Source organism: Ptychodera flava (genome assembly GCF_041260155.1).
Source record: "Ptychodera flava strain L36383 chromosome 23 unlocalized genomic scaffold, AS_Pfla_20210202 Scaffold_23__1_contigs__length_28996876_pilon, whole genome shotgun sequence".
Lineage (NCBI taxonomy): Eukaryota > Metazoa > Hemichordata > Enteropneusta > Ptychoderidae > Ptychodera > Ptychodera flava.
Genome location: NW_027248277.1, coordinates 6,830,281 through 6,838,651, shown reverse-complemented (window position 1 = coordinate 6,838,651; position 8,371 = coordinate 6,830,281).

Here is an 8,371-nt window from a genome sequence, read left to right as displayed (position 1 = left end):
TCAAACTATGCAAGAAAACAAACAATAGTATTAAAAAGTTTAGTCCTGATGTTAAAAATATATGTACATGGTACTAATGGGCATTGTAAAATGATATTAAAATCAAAATAAAAGGGAAAAAAATCATTTGAACTACAAATTTATTATAAATTTTAATGGGTAATTTTGAATCATTATTATTATGGAGAAAAAATATTATCATGCCCCATTCAGGTTGAGAGGCTGAGTCAGCCATTACTGTAACTGGTATTTGCTATGCATAATTGCTACAACTGATGCAGGTATATATTTATCACACCAAATTAGGTAATTACCATAGCTGAGCAGTTTGCTGTATGCCCTGGCATTTATCGGAATCAGGAGAAGTTGGTTATATTGTCTGAAGACTGATAATGAATCTGCGAAATAATATAATACCTATACTGGAACAAACCAATTTCGACTATTACCCCTTAAAGGCAGGGGGAGCCTATAAATACCCCTATCTCCCTGGGCATTCATAATCCAACATGAGTGACACATGGTAGCAGCGTCAACGAATGCTCCCGAAAATCTGGATCTTTCAAGAACCATGGTGTAAATTAAAGCACTGTCCCAACATATTACGTTTTGTGAATACTTGTGGAATCACCTTGTTGGAAAAATTCTCTCATTTTTTCTATTTTAAGTTGCTTTTTGATGCTAAAACTGCTTCGATGCTGTGTTGAAGCGTACAAAGGACAATTGATGAAAGCGTTCAAACAGCTGCCAATCACAAGGGGACGCGCAAAGGTGCAAACGATCAAACATTTGTTGTGTACATCGGATCGATTACGATGTCAACAATGAATAAACGATTCTTACTATCTACTGAGCAAAATACTCGACCAACGGTTACATGGACAAAACCGGCGACATGCGGACCCATTTTGGACCGAGCACGAAAAACTACTTTTCTAACTACTTTCAGCCGAAATCAACTCGATTCCGATCTGTGCCTACACAAATAACTAAACCGCTAACAGAAGGCGAAAAATTGCTCTCGTGACGTCCAAAACCGTTGTTTGCTGGCGATGCACGGTCAAAGGCCAATGCAGTGGCCGGCCATTGGATACGTTCATGCAACGATTATACAGGTGCCCATAAGCTACATTATTTCCTGTCGGGTCGGGGCGATGAAACTAAATCGCGATCCATTCATCTCTGTTGGAGTTGTCCAAAAAGAGACACTTGCCATAGACTATAGCATCAAATGTTGACCGTTCAGACTGTAACACGATGAAAGGTCTGAAGATTGCCGTGATGTCGTTCTTCTCTGTACGTTTTCTGAGCTTTGTTTTTTACTAACTTGCTCTAGACTAATATTATCTGACTTTTCTGTTCTTCCTCGATTGTCTGTAACTGACTTTTCTATCCCGATATCGATATTGCGTTCGCAATCACGTGTCTTGAAACTAACGTCATTCCCTGAAAAAGTTTTCGGACAAACTCAAGAAATTTGACAATTCCTAACGAATAGTCGGCAAAATTTACAGAAATTAGCAACAATAATTACATGTATGGTAATTTTACCGTCTTTAGCCTAAGCGGTTCGCTTGGGAGAAGCAGTATATAACGATCTGAGTTCCCATTTTTACCCTACAGTGTGAGTGTAGTATTCGAACAACTCAGATCATAATCTTACGCTGTTCCGAGTAGCCTGGGCATTTTTTATAATATACAATAAATTTAGCCTATCAAAATTACTCGTTTTTACATTGCTTGGATATCGATATTTTTTCTATATTTTACTTTTGATTTGAAGTCTTTTGATTCTCCATTGGCGGCAGCACATGTACGGTTACAACCGTCATGTGATCACCGGAGTGTGCTTGTAAAATTGTCGGGAAGTTGTTCGGAAGAAAAAGCATCTTGTAGTTAGCGGCTGCAGCTCGGGATTTTTCAAGATAACAACCCATTATACATTTCTTACATCTTTGAAACGGGGATTACGGTAATCTTTCCTGTGATGAAAATTTTGTGAACGTCTTTGCAATGTGTTTCACGATGAGTGTAAACTGATTCTCTGTTAGTAAAAATCGTCAGAAATGGTCCAGTGGCCATGATAAGATAGACTGGGTGAAAAAATCATTGCGAGGAAGATAGTAAGAAATTCACATTGCGATATTTGCTGTCGTATTTCTCAACAGGAATAACGCATTTTTACGCATTGTGTATAAGAAGAGCAAGGTGTTCGGCAGTGAATTGCTTCTATCATAATAATCTTGATCACAGCTATTAGGCGAGAAGACAGCGGGCTCTTATAATCGTGCAAAATTATTGATATTATGTCTTTGTGTTGAAAATTTTCGATCGAAGGCAGCAGCTCAACTTCAACAGCCGTGGTATATTGGGAATCGTGTTTATCACTGGACGCAGAACTATCATGCTATCAACATTACGTTCTATACCATGTACGCCCCTGAAAGTTATAGAGTCAGCTGTGGCATCGGCAGTTTCACATTGGTCGTAATCTTTTCTTATTCTGCCCCGTCTTTGTACCGTGTAGACATTTCAAAGCTATAATTTTTTACACAGTGACCTTGCACACAAATGATCATTCCACTGTTTCTGTTTGGGTTTGTTGGTTTTATGATTTGCCCCGTGGCCCCGGTAAAATCTTTTCATACGATACACAGTTGAATTTTTTAAAGGTAAATTAAGTATATTCCCAGTTTGTTGGGTAAAGTTGTCTAGAGAGAAAGGTTGAGTTGACGCTGATAGAGAAGACGTCGGGCCGGCACAGTTGACTGAGGTCCGGTCGGTTTGGGGTCGTTCAGTCCAGAAACCTGCAAAGTTCTGTATCATGATCGTTCGGCATTTGGGTGTTTTAACTCAATTTTTTTGGACAAAGTGACCCAGTGACGGCTTGAGATTAAAAACGGTAAAAATATTCAGTGCTCGTAAATGCGTGCAAAGTTTATTTAGTGACTGTTTACGCAGTATAGTCATCAATACGACAAGGATTTGCCACCACGTAACGACTGTAATCCTGCATCAATAGTCCATACGAAAATTTTGTGCTGAATCGAAGGAGGTAAAAATTACGGTAGGAAACGTCGGTCCATTTTCCGTCAAAGTTGTTGATCTGCAAAATCTTCAATGTGCACAAACTACATAAGTGGCTGTTATAGGTCTACACGTCCCACGTGCTTTCCACTGTTCATTACGTGCTATGTTCAAAGTGCGGAGTTATAGACATTGTTGAAGTACCGGGTACATTGATTGTGTTCGAAACCTCTACCTGTTTGCTCCTCGTGTTTTTTTGTGTCCCTAAAGTCGACTGGCTCTATGCTCTATGTTGCGTACACACATAGCTGTCAGGATTAAGATTTTCTGGGTAAATAGATACACTCAATAGTTTATTCCGCCTCTGATGCAAAGATACACACTGTTTTACATGTGCCACTCCTAGGCCCTGGGATCGATTGCCATACCTTTAATGGGAGAGTTTTGAAAGGGGCAATAAAATATTGAAGAGTGTAAAACATGCTTTGTTTTAGTTATACTTCAAATACAAAAGGAAAGACAGGACACAGAATGACTACAACAGATCATGTTTGACTCTGTACAATATTTTGTTGCCCCTTTCAAAATTTTCCAGTATAGGCATGTCAGTTTCCACAGTGGAGGAGCTGCCTGCTGGGTTTGGTGGATTCCTTATCAGTCTTCAGACAATAAACAGACCCTAGTTTAGGTAAATGCCTGGGCATGTAGCAAACTGCTCAGCTGAGTTTGTGGGTAATTACCACTTTGGTGTGCCAAATATACCAGCTGTAAATACTTATGCAAATAGGCATTCAAGTTTAGCTAGAGCACCCAGTGAGAAATTATGGTTGCTTCAGGTGAGCCAACATGTACAATGATAATGAGTTTTTTTGACTGATAATTGTAATACAGACGCAATATGATCATGTTTTATATTGTCCAAGATGAGAGTATATCAACTCATGGGTACATAGATGAACTGCAGATTGCAAACAAGCAAATGAAACATTTTCCTAACCCCCACCTCTCATTTTTGCACGCACAATATTGTACTTCCAAAGATGTTACTTTTTCATGTAAGAATGATTTCTATTTTTCTACTGGAACAAGCAATATCATAACTTATAATAGTGTTGCTTTATGCAGCTATGTCTTTGCTGCATTTTATACAGAGCCTAAAGTTAGCCTAAGAATGATTTGTTTTATTGAGTTCAGAAAGTCCAACATTTTGTGCTGTATTTAAAATTAAGCAAGCAACTAAATGTGGTGAATAGCTTAAAGCATGTTGATTGTTTTCTTCAATTTTAATGTTGCATGTGGCAAGTTTTGTAAAATTTTTAATGTTGTTTTTTCAATTTGCATTTGACATCTATAAGTCAGAGTAGGTTGTTATGATGTATAATTACATTTTACCATTACTGATGAATACATTAATGCACTTGTGGTGTATCTTTGCCAACTGCCTAACACAAAGGATATATGAAACTGTGATCTCTGGGAAATGTATGGTTTGACTTATTTGTTTGTAATGGAGTTTATGGATTGCATGCATTACCCTTTCCTTGTTGTATTATAGCCATCATGATGCAGTTGCCTGTATGTGTAGTCTTGGTTACCCAGCCCCCAAGTGTAGTCTGGGTAACCAAGACTACTGCATGTGTATCTGTATTATGCAAGTTACTTGTTCCATGTGACCATTATCTAGATTTATGTTATATCCATATAGAGGACACTGAACATCAATGAAATAAGTTTTGTGGATCTATCAAGTCTTGTGTTTTGAATTCAAGCTTTTTAGAACCTTCAGGGTGATTTATCTGTGTTTTGTCATACGTCCTTCTGCACCATACGGAAAAAATTTTGATATAAAGACAACTTCGCATGCATGTGTTTTGGAATCACATAGCAAAAAAGAAGAAAAAAGAAAGTATTGCACTTGGTGGTGCAGGGTAAATGCAGCACATTTGAGTGTGTGTAGTCATTCAACTGCAGTGTGATGTGTTCCATCCTGAGCATGTCAGTTTTATACATAATATATTTATTTTACTATTCACTCATGTCTCACATTTACCTTTATACCATGTGTAAACAAATGCTTTATTAGTCCCCATGGACACCGTCCGGGGAGGGGGGACTTATAGGTTTGGTCATGTCCGTCCGTTCACGCAGGTATCTCAGAGATGCCTGGAGCGATTTCATTCAAACTTGGTACAAAGATTACTCCTTGCGTCATACATATGCACGTTGATTTGTTCACAATGCACTCAAATTTGGCCGTGTAAGAGGACTTTTTAGTTTACACCTCCATAGACTCCCATGTATAAGGCAGTTCTCCATAGACTCCCATGTATAAGTCAGTTCTCCATAGACTCCCATGTATAAGGCCACGAAAAATAAAAATTTAGTCTCTCATCGTGTTCATATTGCAGAAAGGATGCAGTGACACAATTTTTAGTCCCCATGGATGAAGTCCAGGGGGCTTATAGATTAGGTCATGTCCGTCCGTTCATCCATCCGTGAGTCCATCCGTTCACACAGATATCTCAGACATTTTGACAAAATGTCACGTGACCTCGGTGACCTTTGACCTCAAATATACATATTTGTCCATAACTCAGTAATCACAAGTGCTACCACCCTTCATATTTGGTATGATGGAAGACAATATGACGCCATATACTTTACCTCATTAATTATGTGCATATCTAATTCTAAGCAAGCCAATACAGCTGGATGTCTGATTTTTGGTATATAGGGATAACTATAGGATAGAATTGTTTGTCTAGATAGAATTGTTTTTTGACAACATGTCATGTGACCTCAATGACCTTTTACGTAAATATACGTTTATGTCAATAAATAAGTAACCACAAGTGCTATGTCCTTTATATTTAGTAGGATGGGAGACCTTATGAAAACACACACCTTTACCTCATTAATTATGCACATATCTAATTCTGAGCGCAAGTGAATAGAGTTAGAGGTCTGATTTTTGGCATATAGGGATTAATTGGCAATACATTTTTTTTCAAAATGTCACCTGACCTTGATGACCTTTGACCCTGATTATACATATATATTCATAACTCAGTAACCACAAGTTCTATACCCTTCAATTTTGATAGGATATTAGACCTTAAGATGTCACATCTTGTACCTCATTTATTATGCGCATATATATTTCTTGGTTGGCCAACACAGCTACAGGTCTGATTTTTTTTCCCGATTTAGAAACCATAACTTAGACATGCCTCATGTGTTTCAAATTAGGAACAACGACAGAGACCCATGTGCCCATAGATCTCAACATATACTCTCCAGTGATACTTCTTGATGACCACATTTCCCTTTCCCCATCAAGACTAATACTCCTATTACAAGTGGGGACTATGTCATTGTTAATGACTTGTTTTTTGTTATTTTTTTTTTATTCTACTGGCTACAAAGTTAAATCTTTGACAAGTTTCAATCACAAAACCCTAATAGGAGTGTGTAAGAAAAGCTTGGTGCAAAATAGAGCAGTTTGAAAAAGAAATTATAATTTTCTTCTGAGAACGTTCCAGAAATTAGTAGCACTAGTGATGTCTTTTGCGTGCTCGTCAGTTTTATCTTTTTTTCAGAACACAAATGTAGGTTGGCAGTGCAAAGTTTTAGTAACACCCCCCCCCCCCCCACCACGCCAGACTGTCATTTGTGGCAGCAAATACTACCAGCAAGAGAATCTAAATTCGGGAACTTCAATGCTGGACGAAAGACTGGTTTTATAGGTATAATAACAGTTGCACTGGTATTGCCATTCTAAAAAAGAGAGTTTGAGAGTTCTGATATGGTGGTATGTGCAAACAAAGGAGGCAAACTTACTAATTTACAGGCCTTGCAAAGGGTTAATGGATCAAAGCAAAATGTTTGTTTTTTTATGGGGGATAACGTTTTACGATTGATGAATGGGGGAGTCAAATTTTACAATATAATTTGAAGGTTGGGGGGTCGCTTTTTTGCATTTCATATGTCGCATACGTTCCACCATTATTGTTATTAAAAAGATTCATGAAGCTAAAGCTGCTTTCAGCTCATATTAGGTATGTATATAAATACCAAAAAGAGCTTATATGGTGAGTCATTAGCGTCTGTTTGTATGTATGTGTGTATGTATGTATGTCTGTATGTATGTATGTATGTACGTATATGCAGATGTATATGTCCGCCACCACGCAAAAACTCCCAAACTGCCCCACCTACAATCACAGTATTTGGTGTACAGGTAGACCAAGGGGTTGAGATATGACGTTCAAATGAACATGTCAGTGTCAAAAATATGCAAATGAGGTAAGAAAAAGGGGAAATCCTGCAAATATGCGGGAGTGGTAGCATTAAAGGGAAACCTAAATCCAGCGAAATTCATCTTTTCTTTTTAAATCAACCTTGAATAAAATGCAGCTCCAATTTGCAACATAATTGTACACGCTGACGACTAGGGCGCGACGAAAAGAGAAGTTGAAGTAGACGACATTTGTGATAATTAGCATGGAATTCCATGAGCGCGAAAGGGCTCATGGAGAGGCGTGCGTGACGTCATCGGCGATACAGACGATTGTCGCTTGCAGCTGGAGGAGTACTGTGAACAGTTCAACGCGTTCGTAAGATGTCACGGAGAGTTTGGACGGCGATATTTCTGACATCAAGTATTACTTTCGCCCCGACTGAAATCAAACCTTACCAATTTGAACCAATATGTGTAATAATAGAAAAAATCTCCACACATCTTTCATATCTTTGTTGTTTGCGTTTTGTGTATGATTCCGTTGAGGCAGTCACTGTGCTTGTATAGACCCCGAACAAGATTACTCTGCGATCCTTCAACTCTACGTTTCTCAAACAGAGTTTTCGTCATCAGTCGCTTAAAATTAATTTTTCATTTGTGAATGATACGGAATGATTGACTGATTTCATGTGTTAGCATGTAAGTTGAGCTTGGCCAGATCTTTAAGGTTGCGGTCCATTTTTCATGAATTTTGTTTGTTGCAAGATACTATTTATATTGTTTGACATGTTGAAAGATACTGAATATTTGGGTGACCATGCATACATTCGACCCCGATTTTAGACATGATACATGAAACTATGGCGAAAATGAATGAATGGTCATGACCACTAATTCATTTTCACGATGGTTTCACTTAATTTGTCTACAACCGGGGCCGAATACATACATGGTCACCCATTCGTGATTTCGATGACGTAAAATACAGACAGTAAATGTAGGAAGTTATATTCATGAAACAGATTATCCAATACATATTATTACTTAACACATATGAAAGTGAAATCAGAACGTCGTACAAAATCAAAGAGCAGCATCAAGCAA